This window comes from Armigeres subalbatus, chromosome 2, assembly GCF_024139115.2.
Source record: "Armigeres subalbatus isolate Guangzhou_Male chromosome 2, GZ_Asu_2, whole genome shotgun sequence".
Classification (NCBI taxonomy): Eukaryota; Metazoa; Arthropoda; class Insecta; order Diptera; family Culicidae; genus Armigeres; species Armigeres subalbatus.
This window is the reverse complement of record NC_085140.1, coordinates 81,815,348-81,828,584: the sequence shown is the minus strand read 5'-3', so window position 1 is coordinate 81,828,584 and position 13,237 is coordinate 81,815,348. Positions and strand designations below refer to the sequence as shown.

Genomic DNA, 13,237 nt, shown 5'->3' with positions numbered 1-13,237 from the left:
ACCAAGCACATCCTGAAATGCTACAACCGTTGCTCAAGGTTCTTCGTTTGAATCAAGGATAAATTAAATAGCGCCGAAAAATATTTATTCAGTATGTGCATTTGTTTCATTATTTATTTACAAGAAACGGAGATAGGGGGAATGACGGCTTTGGCAGGTTTTGTTCTATTTTTGTCAGGGTGGTTTTTTATGACTGATTATGCTGAAATTTGGCCTAAACGTTCTTTGCATTTCAAAGAATATTGTGGTCAAATTTCATAAAATTTGGTCGACAAAAACCCCCCTGACAATTATAGAACAAAGCCTGCCAAAGCCGTCTTTTCCCCTACATCTTTGAATTCAACATTTTGCTGTATATGTTACAGAAAATCTGAAGCATTCCATACCGCTTGTTTTTTTCAACCCTAATTAAATTATTTTGTAATATTCTTCAGAAGTATTCAACCTCCAATCCGCACTACCCACATCATTCAAACCCACCAATTTAGTAGGTACACCCATTGACAACACACTAATTGTGATAATAGCCACCACCCGAGCGCCACTAAAGCGCCTAGATTGCGTGGCGGCGGCTGGTCCATTCAGCGGCAACAATGACGACGACCTTGACCAGATCGGGTCGACTTCCGATCGTCAGTTGTCTACATCCTTCTCAACGGATGCAGACATCGCAGCTATACGTTGTCGACGACAATCGACATCGTCATGGAAGCCTCCGGGCAGCAGCGGCGATGCTAAATTATTCATCTCACCTCATGCCACACCACAACCGCACACGGCTCTCTGCTGACAAGTGCGGCAGGCTGGTTGACGATCGTCGAAACCTGATCGATTTTTCGCGCTTAATCAGGGCGTGTTGGAATAATGACCGGCTATTAGGAACCAAATTACCATTTATGGTCATTTACGGGATGATGGTTATGATGCTGGTCAGCCATCAAGCAACGCAGGACGGATGCGGCGGAAGGACTTTTTATGTCCTTTTGCAGTTTTTCACTAGTTTTGAGTAAGGTTGTGGTTTGGAATGTATTCAACTTATGTTTAAGATATAAGTTTTTAATTGGTGTTTCCTTTTGAGACTACCTACTTTGTGCTACTTAGATCCACAGTTTTATCCTCATGTAAAGTGTTGATTATCGTTTATATTTTTTCTCAAATCCGTCAATGGATATCGTCCGGATGCGGCTAAAGTTCATAGTGCTTATAGCCTGAACTGTTTTTGTGAACCAGTGTACGTCGGAAAGTTGAATTTATGATCAGACTGCAGTGAAAACCTGTCAATCTTGCTGACATAATTTTTGCATATGAAACGATCAAGATGCCAGACGAAATCAACCGATAAAGTTGTCTGCTATCGCAGTGTTATACAAATTTATGATCTCGCACGTTCGTTATCTTCTCCAGACGATCGTCATCAGCACGAGTTTGTGTATCATGTTTCTTGTTTTGGTTTCGATGACTGCATACAGAGCTATCATTTTTGCATTATTTGCATATACATTCAAAATATAGGTCAATTTTGGCAAATGTCTCATGTTTTCAATGTACATACTGCAACAACAACACAGATTTTCTACGAATGACTACAAGTATAGGTAGAAGTAAATTATTGGTAAAGTCCTATTAGAATAGTACCACCATGTTTCGAGTTGCCTATGAATGTTTTGCTCGTTCGAAATGTGCGATTGTACATATAACTAAAGTGACAGATGAGCTTTGTTCAAAATTGGTTTCAAAATTATTGATAAATTTTTAACTTATTGTCACGACAGACTTAAAGCGACGCGATAATCTGAAAATCCAAATTAATTCATCCACCTTGTATGTATGTTCGAAACACCATTTCCTTCAATAGTTTTCAATGCAATGCCCGATCATAATCAAATGATACATTGCAAGAAAATATAAATATAAAACACAAACACGGAAAGAACCTTTGGACGTGTGCTCAGTTCGTTGATCTTAGTCTATTGGATCTCTGAGCCTCCTATAAATATATTGTTAGAAGTGAAACGAAAGCCTTTCGGCACAACTTTGATTGGAATACCTCGTAGATTTTGTATAGTTCCAAATGGATACTTATAATATCGTTATTAATTTGTAATTTGATGCCTTTTTTAGCTGTCGGCAACAATGTTGCACAAAGTCGCACCTTCGTTGAACATCGTCGATGGGAACCAATCTGTTTTTGGCACATGATAATTTTGTTTTGACAGGGGTCGAGTGTTTAATTGCTTGAGATCCATAAAGTGTTGATACATTTTTTCAAAGTTCGTCGCTGGAAACATGTGTCAAACGAGAATCGGATTGATTTACAGGTAATAAATCTGACGAATTGGGATTGAGTCGAAAAAGGTTTCGTATGATGATGATTGCTTGACTATTTTTTGTTTCGAGAATAGCAGAATAAAACTCTTCCAAATGTCATCTATCATTATTAAGGTGCCTCAAAAAACACTTTTTCAAATTTTTAGATGGGGCGCTTTCTCATTCCATTCTATTTGACGCCCGGATGCTTTGGACAAAATTTCTGCTAAATTGGTCAACGTTTGGGCGGTGCTAAACTCATTGTAAGTAAATATTGAAAAATATATGAAGAAACACAAAAACACAGTCATTTGGAATTAGTAGCACAGTTGGGGATGAAGAACTATGATACTCATTCTGTTCCTGCGGACTAAAATACAGATTTTTTTGCTGAAAGCCGCTAGAAGATTAGTGATTATCAGGCAGACATCCTACTGTAGTTGTGTATGTGTGAATTTTATTACCTTTCTAGTGGAAAAGGAACAACATTTGCTCAAAACAAACTCCAGAGAAATGCTAATAACATTGCGTGAGAAACTCTAATCTCCTCGCAATTTTCAGCATAACATTATGTATTTAATTCTGCAAGAACTAAATGAGTAAGAAAGGCTAAGGAAGGTCCCTACTACACAAGATGTCTGAATAATTTCTAGAATTGTTCGGCATTGCGAGGAGGCCGGCGCTGGGTTATCTCCTCCTATATGACAGGCTTGGTGTTCATATGGCTACCACTTCCGCTTCATACGTAGGAGATCGTGGGTTCAATCCCAGCCCGTTTTATTCCTCCAACTCTGTATTTTTACATATATTTCTTATGCTCTAGCCATTACTAAAACTGGAAATGGACTTTATACCGTTTCGATATTGTATCCTTGTACCACCATCGGGGGTGACAATGGGTCTGGGGGGTGAGAATGGGTCATCGCTCTCACCAGCAGCCTGGAGGTCGGATAGCAAAATTGTTCAAAAAGGTCTCTTATATTTTAGTCTTCTTGCCTGCAGATACGTTCATTTTGCTCTACAAGCATTCTAAGTACTTGAAACAGTGACCCATTGTCACCCCTATTTGACCCATTGTCACTTGACTTATTTTAGTAACAGGTAGAATTCGAAATGAGCGAATAACTCATATTGACATCCAATAAGAATATACCATTTTTATTACTATCACAATATCAATCCGTTAACCAAGCAAACGTCTGCCACAAAACCTAACCCCCCGATTTCAATAAAATTCCGCATAAACTCGTGGAGACTGCAGAGTTGTTCTTCGCTTGCAGTGGGCGAGTGATTGAATCATCAATTCCTTTCCATCCCTGATAGACCGTAGGGACGTGGCCAGCGCCAGTAAAAAACCAATAGGAGGAGAACAAATCCTTAGTACTTAGAATTTTGTGCAATTACGATTGTTCTGGTCAATCACGGAGCAACTCATGTTCAAAATTTAGACCTGTGCGCCGATTTACCTTTAATCGGTGCGAATGCTATTTTCCAAGAACGGCGGCGTGGATCATTGTGGATCAAAATTATACATTAAACAATTCCTGAAGGTCACTCCTTTTTAAATGTTTGTATTTCTCGTGCGGCTATGGTGGTAAGCATCATCGAAAATAATATTTAGTAGTACAGTGAACTCTCCTAACTCGATGTTCTGTAACTCGATATTTTCCATAACTCGATGAAATTCAAAGTCCCTTGAGTCTACCATACTGCGTTCCTTCCGTAAGTCGATACCTCCTTTACTCGATATTCTCTAAGTCGAAGTAATTTTCCAATGCATTTTCACCTCGCTGACTTGATGTTATCAGAAACGAAATGAGGAAATCGAAGCGAGAAGTGTAAAATCAGAAGAAAAAAGTTAGAAAGGAAAAGTAAGAAGAATGAAAGAAGTAAGAAGTAAGAAGTGAGAATTGAAAAGTGAGAAGTGCCAAGTTTGCTTTCTTCTTCATTATTTCCTCTTCTTTCTACTTTGTTTATTTTTCCTTTTCCTTTACCTTTTACCTTCTTTCTCCTTTATTCTTCGTTTTTCCTTCTACCTTTTTCCGCTTTATTCCTTTTTTTATCGTAGAAAGAAGTGAAAATTAAATAGTAAGAAGCGAGAATTAAGAAGTGAGTAGTGATAAGGTAGAAGTGAGTAGTGATAAGTGAGAAGTGAGTAGTGAGAAATGGTATAAGAAATTCTAAGAAAGAAGTGAGAATTTGAAAGTGAAATTGGGGAGTGAAAAGTGAGAAGTAAAAAGTATGATGTGAGAAGTATGAAGTGAAAAGTAAGGCTGAGTAAGATATGAGAATTGAGAAAAGAAAGGGAAAAACAGTAAGTAAGCAGTAATCAGTAAGAAGTGAAAAGCGAGGAATGAGTAGTAAAAGGGGAAAAGTGAAAAGTGAGAAGCTAGAAGTAATAAATGAGAAGTGAAAAGTGAGAACTAAGGACTGATTAGTGAGAAGTGGGATGTGAGAATTGAAATTTGTGAAATTACCCTTAATATAACTGTATTTTGGCCATGGGTAGTCCAGTTCTCAAGAACGAAACGGTACAATACGATAAAAGATACTGAAAACTTCAAACTCCAACTGCAATCTTTCTGTTAGAGTAGAACAATAACAAAATGAGATACCGGGGGTCAAACATGTCACGGTATTGCAATAGAGGAAGGCATGTAATCACCCACACCAGACCAAATCGTACTCAACCAGACGGTACGGCTTATCTGCTTATCTTCCGTCGCGAACAGAAATAAAGCTTAAGCCTTAACACACTATGAAGTGTGATGCAAAAATGCATCTTAAAACCTTCCTGGTTTTTTCTCTTCCTAGTCTTACTAGAATTTCTAGAACTTCGATGTTTACAACAAAGAAACTTGATCTCGAACTTTAGCAAAACAAAAATCTAATTTTCGATAATTTTAGGAAATATTCATGTGCGCTCACTCTACTAGTTGTTCGTTGACCCCCGGTAACGGAATATGTGGCCCAATTCAGAACTCTGGCCTATGCCGATGTAGACTGGCTCGGTGCGCTTGAACTCGGCGAGTACCGATTGCTAGCGGGATCAGACGATGCTTCTGGCTTGAGCTGATGACGGATCGGCGGTGGCCGATGGCGGACGGAATTCAAACTCCACGAACTTGACTATATCTCACCGGTTGGCGATTGATGGTTTCTTCCTTCTTTCTTTTCCCTTTACCCTTTTCGTTATTTCTTGTTCTTTCTTTCCTCTTCCTTTTCCTTTTTCCGGTTTTCATCCTTCTTTCTCCTTCTTTATTCCTTATTCCTTCGTCCCTTCCTCTTTCTTTCTTCTTATTACTTCTTCCTTCTTATTTCGTCTTTTTTTCTACTTCCTTCTCACTTCGTATTTCTCCTTCATTCCTTATACCTTATTATTTCTGTTTTATATCTCATCACTCAGTTCTCACTTCTTACATCCTAATTAGCATTCCCCATTTCTCGCCTCTTGCTTCTGTTTTCCTCACTCCCTGTTGTTCACTTCGCAACTATCTTATTTCTCACATCTCATTTTTCACTTCCCACTACTCACTTTTCATTTGATACTGCACACATCTTACTACTACTGTACACATATTACGTAAGCAATTTTTCTGGGTTTTTCGAACCCCCCTCCCCCCATGTAAGATTTTTTTCATACAAATGATTTTTTATTTATATGGTGCGTAAGAAAACGACAGACTCCCCCTCCTCCCATAAGTGCTTACGTAATATGTGTACGGTCCCTAAGTACTCACTTCCATTTCTCAGTACTCACTTCTCACTACCCTGTACTCACTTCGAAAATCTCATTTCTCACTTCTCAGATCTCACTTTCAACTGTTCATTTTGAAAATCTCAATTCTCTCTTCCCTTTATAGGGAAACAATTTTAACTATTCGGCCAAATGACTCTTTCTTCCAACAATGCCCCTTTCGGCCAAAAAGCATTCGGACAAAGGACCTTAAATCATATACATGTTATGAAAAATATTTTATATTATGAGGAAAAAATATGAATGTGTTCCCTATCTTGATACCTCCTTAACTTGATGGTCCTTTCAATATCGAGTAAGGGAGAGTTTCAGAAAATGAGGGTTAAATTTTTGGACTTAATTCAGTACACACTGTATTGTGGCAAGAAAGTGTGCGTTTTAGGAATTTGCAATAAATGACGATAACTTCTGTTGTTTGTTGAAAAAAATCCTTTTCAAGCTGACTCAGCTTGGATTCGAGCTAAAACGTTATGTGTTTAGTTTTGTTTTAAAAATAGGGTTGAAACTTAATTGTTCCATTCAATTCTCAAGGAGATCCTATTAAAAGGACGTTTAAGAATTATGCTGGGAGCTCTGAACATTTTTTCTGGAAATTCCAGTTAATTCCTTCAAAATTTCTGAAGTTTTGCTTCGATATTATTGGAGAAATTCTCTGAAATTCTGTATAATTCTAGACCAACAAAAATTCTTCAGTTTTTTTGTCTATGTTTATAGATGTGTACGTAAACGAGAAATTGGAAGGAATACATTTTGGCTGTAACACCCTTTTTAAATGTAGGCCTAGAATTGTTCCAGACAACCTGTAGATCTCTTCCAGACTTTTTTTAGCAGAAACTTCCAGAGATTTATTCCTTATTAATTGCAGGAATACCATAAGAAGAATCACGTAACGTTTATCCATGAATTTATTCAGAAGCTTTTTTACAATTTTCCCCAGTAATTTCTTTTTGAGGTTCACCATAGATTCCTACAAATAATTCGTTCAAAAATCCAGCATTACGCTGAAGGCGACTGGGTTCAATTCATTACTGGGTACAGGAGAAACTTCTCAGACTTCTTAATAAGAACTTTATAGGAAAGGAGGAACTTCCTAGAAGTTCGAAAGGAAAGAAAAAAGAAGAAATTCCCTAGAAACACTGATCGGATATTTTCCAGAATTTGTAAGAAAGATTTGTTCAGAATAGCTGACCTAGGCGAGCGATTCTCCAGTATCCTCGGAAGAAATTTCTCTAAATTCTGAAGAAGGAATTCCTCTGAAATTAAGTATGGCGTGAGTTTGTCTGCAAAAAATATTTCAAGCTCTTTTTAGTGGAATGTATTCAACCGTCTAAGACGAGTTTAGTACTCTCCAAATCTTTGCAGATACGTATTTCGACCACAACTGTGTGGTCGTGTTCAGTGTCTCGTACTTGACTCGACTTAGTCTTAGTCGAAAATCTTAAATGATTGATCATTTGCTGATAAATTCCATTGCAAAATCAGGATTTGTTATATATTTGTTATATTTGCCTCTATTCGCTCTTTTTGGAAAATTGGGTCGTAGACCCCGCCAGTCATACTATTGAATGAATTACCTGATCCATTGTGGTATGTTTGTTTGTCCAGGTGAGCAGCGATAACGCTAGTAGAATCTGTGCAGATAACGATGGGTTTGCTTGCCAATGCCCGAACGGAAACGGAACAATTGGAATAGCGGATTTCGTGGTTCCGGAAGCGTGTTGCGGTAAGCTTAAATGCTGACCTTTTCATCTCGTCTGTGTTGTCGCCTCTATTGAAACGAGTGACGAAAGTGTTATCGATGTTAGCTGGAGGCAACAAGTTTCTTGCTCCGTGCCAGAAGCTCCCAGAGTTATTGGAGAAGAATTTTACAGATTTTCTGAGGGAAGATTTCCTCAGAATTGTAAAAAAGGAATTACCAAAAAATCTTGATGTAGAAATTCTCCAGAATATCTGAAGTAGGAAGAGCGAAATCTTGAAGGAAGGATGCATCAAATTCTCGGGAGAGTAATTCCCTAAAATTCTTGCAGAAGAAATTAGTGGGGGTAGAGTATCCCAAAAATCTTGTTGATTGAATAAACCATGCAGAATCTGCATTACAAATTTCTTGGAACCAGTTATGCAGGTAATCGCAAATATTTCTTACCATAGTAATGCAAACATTTAAGCAAACGAATAACTACAGTGGCATCTGGGACGCATTTTGACAAACATTTAGCCAATTCCCATATAAACTTCACGCTGGTTGAGCGCCCACTTAGGCTTGTACAAGAAATAAGGCAAACAATTTCAAACTTATACGGTGATCGGCATGTCTTTATTAACGAGGTTTTCGGCCCTAGGCCGGTTCACCTCGCACATTATATCAAGATGGCTGTTCTTAGTGGTAAACAAATTAAAGCTAGTGAGATCGTAAGGCCATATTTTTTTTCAAATACAATTATAATAATTGATCAAAAGGGACCACAAATAGGTACCTGCCTAAAAATCTTAAGCTAATTAGTGATATTTAAATCCCTTATTTTTCAATAATAAAGAATAACAGGTTCCATGTAGCTCATCAATCCAAAAGTTCAATTCATCAAAGGCGATTAAGACGATTATCTTTGAATGTAATTCAGTGAATAGCACAAGACCCTGATCTCAGTCTGGTATTTGAAATCCCGACTTGTTAGGTTTACATCTTCTTCGGATGATGCGCCGTGGTTTGGTTGAAGCATTTTAAACGCAAGTTCGAACCGCACACGCAGGTGAAGTAACCAAACACCATTAACCGACAGGCTGACTGTCAACTGCATAATAAAATAACGAATTACTTTGGCAGCACGCATTGACACCTGCAACAGGATGGATGATGAAGCGCACTTCGTTCGAACGCAGGGGACAGCATAACTTATTTCAGAGAACGAAAAAAAAGCAGCCCAACAGGGGAAACCAGGAAAATTGAGCTAGGTTTAACGAGGCTGGTTTATTGGCATGAGGTTTCTAAGACTTATTGACCTGCATATTATAAAAAAACACCTACAAATCTCTTGCCAATAATAATAGTCTGCCAAAGCCACAATATCCTTTATGTGATGTTTGATAGGGGGCGAGCATGTTTTGATGCGCAATTCGAAGCATGTCTATTTGAATTATCGCTGATTTACCGAAGTAGGTATGGAAGTCGTCATACCTTTTCCGACACTAAAAAAGGTGTCATAATAACGTGGCGACAAGGTCGCATCCTCTCAATCGACTGCATTCAATGGTGACGTTTTTCCAGGGAATAATTCGACATGTAAGTGACCAACATATTGCTTCACCATCCATAATCATATCGACATATCTCATTGGTAACAAGGTTATAGTATGGAAGTGCCTATTGGTAGTGTGCTTGCCCTGTGCAGTAAACGAATCTCAGAGCATTCCACGAAAATGTTCAATGTATGTTTCGCTATCAATACGGTCACCATCAACATGAAGTGCGTATTGCAGCGATTTGGATCTCCAACTGGCTAAACGGTGCGAGACACTTGACGCTGATTGGATGCTAAACGACGACGGTGGCGTCTGTTGGAAATCCGAAGACATGGAACTGGTGAAGCCGGATATATAAAAATAGCAAGAATCGCAAACAACGAGCACTACCGGTTGGCATGCGGAATCTCCGCAATCTGTTGACGACGACGACGACGATGGCTATGATGATGAATGGCATAGAGACGAGTGTTTTCCTTCATACTTTAACATTTCTTTTTGCTTCATTTCCCTTTTAGCTGGTCAGTGACTGTTTGCTTGGTCTAGTTATTCTATGGATTTTACGATTTCCCTCTCTGAAAGCCAGCATAATCGTAGTCATGACTGATGTTTGAACGGGGATAGCACAACAGCATCCGTAATGTGTGTCCGGTTGACAACGAGTGTAAGTCGATTCAAAAGCACTTCTTCTTTCAGTTCTGCAAAGGATAATGATGTCAATTCAGAAGCTGCTCTTTTATGGCCCCTCGTACATCCATGTCAGATGGTTATCAGCCTTTTTAAGTATGAAATTTTGTATCCTGGGAGAAAAACTGGTCCTTCATACCTTTAGAGGCTGATATTTTTCCTCATCTGTGTTTAAAACGATTTATAATGCTTGAGGTAATAAATTAGGAACAACTAATTGATTTGTTACAGCATTTCAAATCGATGAATCCGTTTCAATCATATTCCGAACATGACTCATATGAGGATTAATCACTTCAGGGATCATTTAAACTTTAATCACTATTACATGTATACAAATAAACTATTCCTTTAGAATTTTAAAATTTGCTTGATTTCCTAACGTATGTAAGATTTTGAAGACCATTTAAACATTTAGTTTTAAACATTCGCTTTTGCTAATGTTTTGTTAATTTTTTTGAATGGGCAATCTATGCTACCCATAAACAAATTTGAGCAAAACAGAATAAAAAAAAATCCCTCTGAACTTTAGTATTAATAGCTCAGACATTGATGGTAGAGTTTCGAACAGATTGGAAAAGCAACGTTGACTTTTGGCTTGGCAACGTCAATTATGTTTGCGTAGACACCGGAGGCAGAGGAATAGATCTGAAACCGTCGCGCGAGAATCACGAGAGAAGTTCAAGAAATGTTTGCATTTGCACACTAAGCAGAATCATCATAGAATACTTCACTACTTCAAAATACTTGGCTGGAGTATTCAATACCAAATGCTCCTTACCTTGGATGGAGCTTTGGTTTGAATTAAATGGAATAGCACTAACTCGACTTAATGGAACGTACACACGGTCAAGCAGTTTGACCAACATTGACTCCACCTCTCGTTTATTCAAACATCCATCAAGTTTTACCAACAGCGGCACGAACAATCAATTTATTCGACCAACAATATCACTCACGAACGACCGAAGCGCCAACTTGAACACCAACCATCAACAAATATATTGGGGTTTGTGCAACTTCACTACAAATGCTCAAACATGTTCGGCGAACCTTGACTCCACCCCCGACAACTCAAACCAAAATCAAACCGTTTTAATTTTTTCCAACCGAGCCGCCAACTGTCAAATGGTTGTTCGAACAACTTCACACACGTTCAAACAAAGCAGCAACCGAAGCGTTTTCTTGGGGGCGGAGTCAATGTTCGTCAAACTGCTTGACTGGTGTGTACGTTGCATAAGACAAGTGAAGTATTGAACACCAAATCAATACCTCGTATGACTAAGGTATTTGTCAGAGCCACTTGAATTCATGAATAGTATCTCAATGAACTTGATACCTATGTAAGATATCAAAATTTGTAGGGATCCGTTAAGGACAAGCATCACGGGATCCAAATTTAAAACTACTCGCGTTTTCAAGAGCACACCACTCAATACGGAAGCAATGCACAAGTGTAATTTTTATTATTTCAGCTTTGCTGCGTCGCAGCATTCGTGAAATAATAAATATGACAGTTGTGCGTTGCTTGCGTATCGAGTGGTGTGCCCTTGAAAACGCGAGTACTTTTAAATTTTGATTCTGTGATGCTTGTCCTTAATGCCTGCTGCTCGGGACTTGATCGATGGTAGAGGCTTGTTGACGATTTCGTAGAAGAAGGGCAATTGTTTTTTCCTTTTTGGGTATTTTAATCACTGCGACCATTTGTTAGATCTATTGTGATATAAGGGCATATTATAGAAGTGGTAGTGTATAAATAAGGCAACTTAATGACCAATTCCTGTTGCATTGAATGCCGGTATGGATCTCAGCATGGACTCCGGTACTGGAAATGGATCTTTTTTGCATCCTCCGCTACAATTGCTCGTTGCCGCTTTGCTTCCACCGCTCGATGCTTCGCATCTCCTCCAGCATTCTCAGCTTTATTAATTGAAATTGATTGGCTTTTTTCGGTGACGATGAAATCAAAAAGGCATTTTTCACGTTACGCGTTTCGGCCTACTATTCTTCAGCCATCATCAGACGTAATTCGCTAATGCGACCATTTCCCTTCCTCGGTCAAACTAAACTCGGCTTCCTCGGTCAAACTAAACTAGGAAGGGAAATGGTCGCATTAGCGAATTACGTCTGATGATGGCTGAAGAATAGTAGGCCGAAACGCGTAACGTGAAAAATGCCTTTTTGATTTCATCGTCACCGAAAAAAGCCAATCAATTTCAATTAATGAAATCCACGGTGATTAGCGCAAACCCATTCTCAGCTTTAGCCTAGCGAGAGTTTGTGAAGAACGACGATGATGTTTCAAAAAGGAGACACAATCCACTGCAGCGAAATGACGAATGTTGCTTGATCTGCTTTCGATCGCGGCAGGTGATAGTTAGCCATTTCCTACCGTAGATCTTCTAAAAGATCTTGTAACGGTGTTCCATTCACACACCCAACCGCCGTTTGTTAGATTTTATAACAATTCTGTATAAGAATATACCAATACCTGTATAAGAACTGGGCATATTCGAAATTGTTAGATTCTTATACAAAAAATGTAAGAAAAGCTTACAAAATTGTTAAATTCTTATACAATATTTTTATAAGATTCTAGCAATTTCGCATATGCTCAGTTCTTATACATGTTTTGGTAGATTATTATACAGAATTGTTGGAAAATCTAACATCCGCCGGTTGGACGCGACTGTATAGTAGAGTGCCAATGACAATGACATTTTCGAATTTCAAAAAAACGACATTGCTTACAAGTTTCATTACCCCAAAATATGACTCCATGCAAAATTTGAGCTCAGTCGGACATGATTTAGACATTTAAAAACTCATCAAAGTTTTGAAATTTTTACCCATGAAAATTTTCCCAAGTTTCATGCATTTTTAAGTTATTTGGCATCAAAAACAAAAATTCGATTTTCGACTTTTCCTTTGGGAAAATTTTCATGGGTAAAATTTTTTAAACTTTGATGAATTTTAGGCACCTCTAAATCATGTCCGATTGAGCTCAAATTTTGCATTGGGTCATATTTTGGGGTAATGAAACTTGTGAGCAATGTCGTTTTTTGAAATTCGATGACAATTATTTTCCCATACATTCCATTGGCACCCTACTGTATATGAATCAGGACAAAGTGTACGCTTTTGACAAACCGGTACCATAGTCACTCGGGCCTATTAGGACATTTTACAAGTTGGATCTAAACAAGTCATGGGACCGAAAAACGTTCAACCGAAAGCCGTTTGGCCGAA

General features: G+C 38.4%; 1 protein-coding gene across 2 annotated transcripts in view; it reads right to left on the bottom strand.

Annotated features, from left to right (window-relative positions):
• Positions 1–13,237, bottom strand: part of LOC134209478 (uncharacterized) — a 355,913-nt gene that overhangs the window by 16,997 nt on the left and 325,679 nt on the right. The gene's annotated exons all lie outside the window — the stretch shown is intronic.